The 5,894-nt window shown below is 34.3% G+C and overlaps 1 non-coding gene across 1 annotated transcript; it reads left to right on the top strand.

The window, feature by feature from the left end:
• Window positions 1–1,374: 1,374 nt before the first annotated feature.
• Window positions 1,375–1,446, top strand: TRNAM-CAU (transfer RNA methionine (anticodon CAU)). Its single transcript has one exon. It is a non-coding gene; the product is annotated as a tRNA-Met (tRNA).
• Window positions 1,447–5,894: the final 4,448 nt, after the last annotated feature.

The following is a 5,894-nucleotide window of genomic DNA, read 5'->3' as shown; positions in this document are numbered from 1 at the left end:
TTTGTGCTTTATCTGACACCCTTACTGCTTTTTCGAATTTTTGGGATTGTTTGGCACTATTAGTTATTAATCGTTCAAAATAATTTTTGCATTTGGACACCAAACTTGGGTGAACTTTTTCCAAATGCCGTTTTAGTTTGCTAGGAACCATTGCTCCGTTTGTTTTTGTATTCCCACAAACAACACATAAAGGCAATGGGGTATCTACGCTTCCTGTCCATGTAAAACCATAATTAAGGTAATCTTCACTATACTTTCTTGAATTAATTTTCGCCTTTTTTGCCGGAGGTTCATCCATGCTGGAACTACTACTAAAATTAGCCTCGTCAGCAGCTGTAGTGGATATGTTAAAATTTATTAATTCTAATTATTATTATTTCATTAATTTGAAAATTTTATTATAAATTTTTGCTTATTGACTATTAGTACATACAAGATTCCGATATAAATTCGATACCCCTCATCTGTTTTCGTGATAAAATATATATATTTTTTTACAATAAAATGTATAAATAAAGGAAACCTAGACTATATTAATTTTTTAAGTAAATTGGATAATTACATTATTTGTCAAAAATCTGCAAACTCTATAACAGTTCTAAGTTATAAAACATGTAAATTTCGTTAAGATCGCATTTATGTTATTAATATAAACAATTAAGTAAATAAATAATCTTACCTTATTTTTCCTGAGAAATCCTAATTATTCAATAAATAGCACGAAAACACAATAACAATTGAATAACATAAAGAAAAGCCCAAAACGTTTTACAGTCCTAGAGGACCTAACCTAGAGAGGATATACAGTATTTTCGGGGAATAACCTAATACGCTTTACCGATGGTTTTTCGGAAACTTCCTCTTTAGTCAATAGATGGCTTTACGAGAGTACGGCGCACAGTAGAAATTTAATTTAAATTAATAAATTTAAAAGACTTTCAAAATTTCGCGGCACACTTTAAGATATTCACGGCACACTAATGTGCCGCGGCACACCTTTTGAGAAACACTGCACTAGACCAAGAATTAAAAACATTCGGGTTTAGCCGTACGTCTCTTAAGTCGACTGAACCCTAATGTTTCTAGTTCTAAGTCTAGTGTTAGTTCTAATTTTAATTGTTATTCGGCTTTAGATTGTTGTATGTTTTTATTGAGCGAAAAGTACAACTAACACTAGAACTAGAAAGTTTCGGGTCGTGCATCTTCAGACGTTCGTACTTTTAAAGCTCAAATTAAGAATTTTTCATATAACGGACACTCCCTTCCTCGTATTAATCCGTTATCGAGGTTTTGCTCTATTAACATATAGATTTATTAGATTGAAATAAAATAAGTGGTAGTTGGCGTTGTAAAGGGAAGGGGGTGATTTTCAAGAGCAGAGTGGCGCAGTGGAAGCGTGCTGGGCCCATAACCCAGAGGTCCGTGGATCGAAACCACGCTCTGCTAATTACTTTTTATTTTAATTTTTTTAACTAAAATAATTTCAAATTTGCTTGTTTTACCAAAAGATTCTCCTGCAAAAACAACCTGAAAAAAAGGGAAACCAGGTATCACCGTAATAAATAGAGCAATAAAGCAATTTGGATTTACGATGGAACCCATAAAAATATAAGTTTACCTTAAAATCCGACCCTTTTTTCCCGAGTAAACGGCATATGCCCAATAGTACCGTTTACCATTGCTACAAATTGAGGCAGTTTCAAAGGAAAACCCCGTTTTAAAATTGTAATATTTACAACCGTTTTACAGGTATCGAGAACAATCTGTTTATAACCACCCCATAGAACATATGTCTAACGGAAGAGGTGGGTTAACGTGATTTAACTTAAAAAAGAAAAAGGTTTCTTATAAAAACTGTGGTCCAATTTTAAAGATTTGAAAAGATTAATTTAAATAAATCACAAAAAAGGGTTAAGTTATTATTTGGAATACAAAGATCATTAACAATTCTTTATAAAGAAACATATCGATAAGAACAATTTTATTTGATGGAAGAAAACTGTTTTTTTATTAAAATCCCTAAATTGCCTTATGGCTTGTTATAACGCTTCGACAGTCCAGGTTCTGCTTCTCTTGAGATACTGAGGTTTAGCTCTTGCTTTGACGGTCTTCGTATCAGTCTTTTTGTGTATATTTTGCCATCTCTTACATTTAGTCAAACATTTCATGTTCATTCCATTCTTGTCCTCTTTCCGGGCCTATCTGGCTGATGTTGTTATGTTTAAGAATATAATAATCTTATCTAATCTATCAGGCATACAATGTGTTATAATATGTTAACATATGTTTAAGAACAAATCGACGCTGCTTACAGTTCCTTTTGGCAACATGAATATATATATGTATATATATATATTCCGATTGATATAGTCAATGCTTTCGATTCCTATTTTTCATCTGTTTATTCTGACAATTCCAGGGATTTTACTGACGCAGTTCCCACGTTGCCAATGTTTAATATCCATCAGGTAACCGAGGAGGAGATAATTGCTGTAATGAGGGGTTTTAGCTCCAAACTCACAGCGGGTGAAGACCAAATACCTAGTTTTCTGGTACGTGATGTACGATTTGCGTTAGCTAAACCGTTGATGTACATTATTAATCGCTCTATAACTGCTTCGATTTTCCCTCAGAGATGGAAGTCAGCTAGAATCACGCCCGTATTTAAGAAAGGTGACAAGTCCTTGGTAACCAACTATAGACCAATTGCTATTCTATCTAATTTTGCAAAGGTATATGAGCAGATAATTTTTAATACAATTTATCGTCACACACAATCATATGTATCGCCTCACCAACATGGTTTTGTGCCTAAACGCTCGACAATAACTAATTTATGTTGTCTTACCCAGTACGTCGCAGAGGTAATGGATGTTGGTGGACAAGTCGACGTAGTTTATACCGATTTTGAGAAGGCCTTTGATCGCATTGATCACAGTATGTTGCTACAGAAATTGAGCTATTTTGGTATGTCTTCTAATTCATTAAATTTGATGAAATCGTACCTTGCTGATAGAGTATGTCGTGTTTTTTACAATGGATTTTATTCCGACGGCTACTCGCCTACATCTGGAGTTCCTCAAGGATCCAATCTGGGACCGCTGCTATTTGTTCTATATATAAACGATTTATTAGACTCGCTTACCTGTCCAGTGCTTGCTTATGCTGATGATTTGAAAATTTTTGTGGAGGTCAGATCATTGGATGACTCTAGGATGCTGCAGAACAACCTGGACATTATTCAGAAGTGGTGCAATTTCAATGCCCTTTCTTTAAGTGTCAGTAAATGTACTTATATATCATTTACAAAGAAGTTAAATAAAATCGACACAGTTTATATTGCGGCTTCCATACCTCTAACAAGGGTCTCTACGGTGAAGGATCTGGGAGTGCTGTTTGACTCAGAACTTTCTTTCTTGCCCTATATTGAGGAGATGTGCTCTCAGGCTTGGAGAACTTTGGGTTTCATACTAAGGATCATGGGTCGATTTGCTGATTTTGGTACCCTGAAAACGCTATTTATGGCTCTGGTGATCTCTCGCCTCCAGTATGCCTCTGTAATATGGTACCCTATTTACACGTCACAACAACTAATGGTTGAGAAAGTCCAGCGTCGATTTCTCAAATTTTTGTCATATCGTATGGATGGTCAATATCCGCCTAAAGGAGTGAACTACTTAGATCTACTGCATCGCCACAAGCTTCCTTCTTTGCAGGATAGAAGAATGGTCCAAAGTGGTCCTCGTTCTTGCAAAAGTTGATGTGTGGTGAGATCGACTGTGCGTGGTTGTTGTCGCGAGTGAATATAGTGGTGCTGCGCATAAATTCTCGGTCCCATTTGTATTTTTATCCACCTTTATGCAGAACAAATGTCAAAAAAAGGGCGCCGATAACACATATTATAATTAATTATAATTATAATTTTATTCATGCTCGATATTTCAGTATACAATACATTATAATATGTCACACTTGTCATAATTCATATTAAACAATACATGTTAAAAACTACTTGAAATAAAACAAACAATCTACGGCGTAACAAACACAGCATAACAACTGATCGTTAATTAACTTTAATAACAGGTTCAAAATCACCCACATTTACAACATCATCCAAATACTCGAGGCACGAATAATAAGCCCTCTGAATAAGAAAAGATTTCATTTTTAGTTTAAAAAGCCTATGTGATAGCCTTGTAACTTCTGCAGGAATTTTATTGAAAAATTTTATTGCCACAAAATTAAAATGGCGTTGACTTCTGGTAAGCCTGCAGAAATTAGGTATCAAGTGTGCTCCATTCCTAGTTTCATATCCGTGCACACTATCGTGGGTAACACACTTGTGAAGGTTTTGCCTGACATAGATCACACATTCCAGGATGTACAATCCCGGGAAGGTTAAAATTTTTTGCTTTATGAAAGAGTTACGACAATCATCTCTGTATTTTAAGTTGTCTAAAATTCTTATTGCTCTTCTCTGAAGTCGAAATATTCTATCGCAGCTTGAGGCACCCCCCCAAACCAGGAGTGCATATGTCATTATACTTTGACACAGCGAAAAATACGCACATTTTAATACTTGTTTTGACACATTATTGCTTAAGAGACGAAGCAGATATATACTACTAGATAGTTTATTAAATACATATTGGATATGTTTGTCCCAAGTTAATTTAGGATCCAGATAAACGCCTAGAAATTTAACACAATCAGAATTCAAGGTAGACCGCATTGAAAAAGCAGTAACTGTTGTCTTTTCAGTATTTAGTTTCAGTTTGTTTGACGTAAATCACATTTCGGCATTATTTAGTGCAGTATGCGCCTTCGACTGTGTCATTTCATGGTTATTTCCAAAGTTTATTATGGTTGTGTCATCGGCGTACATTATTACATCCAACTGACTTATATTTTGAGCAAGATCATTGATATAAATTAAGAATAATAACGGTCCCAGAATTGACCCTTGTGGGACACCCACGGTTATTAATTTCTTTTCTGAAAAGCTATTTCCACATTTAACAGTTTGAGTTCTACCTGTAAGATAAGATTTGATTAGTTTCAAACTGAGATTATCAAAATTATATTTATTTAATTTTTCAATCAAAAGGTCATGTTGTACACAGTCGAAAGCTTTACTCAAATTACAAAAACTTCCAACAAGATACTGCCCCTGTTCAAAGCATTCAACAGTTCTTTCAACAAAGTCAGCTATTGCCTCAGATGTGCATTTACCCTTACGAAATCCGTATTGTGTGGCAGCAAACAAGGAATTACCCTCAAAGTAATCAGCAATCCTACTGCTCAGCACCCTTTCAAATATCTTCGAGAACACCGGCAAGAGTGAGATTGGCCTAAAATTCTCTAACTGGTCAGGACTTCCCTTTTTAAAGACGGGAACTATTAAACCTGTTTTCAAAGCATTTGGAAATACTCCTTCACATATAGCAAAATTAATAAGTTTAGTAAGAGGTTCAATTATTAAATTTTTAACTTGTTTAATTAATTTTACACTTAGGCCATATATATCTTTAGTTGACTTTGGCTTAAGAGAATCAATAATGTCACGTACCTCAATAAAAGATGCTTTCCCAAATGAAAAACTACAATGTTTTGCGTCAATTTTATTAAGAAAATAAGTAAATTTATTTTCTAAATGGGAGCTATTTAAGTTATTAATTATATCAACGGGTACATTTAGAAAAAAATCATTAACTTCGTTAGGGTCAAATTCGGCTTTAATTTTATTAAGGGTGTTGGGCCGATTTTGATTAATAATTTGCCACATTATTTTCCCTGAACATTGAGACTCCTTGATAAGTCTATCATTATATTCTATTTTAGCTACTTTAATTTTTTTATTATATTGAGCATGGACTATATTTCTCATATTT

This window comes from Onthophagus taurus, chromosome 6 (assembly GCF_036711975.1).
Source record: "Onthophagus taurus isolate NC chromosome 6, IU_Otau_3.0, whole genome shotgun sequence".
In the NCBI taxonomy this organism is placed as follows: Eukaryota; Metazoa; Arthropoda; class Insecta; order Coleoptera; family Scarabaeidae; genus Onthophagus; species Onthophagus taurus.
This window is presented reverse-complemented; position numbering and strand designations above follow the sequence as displayed.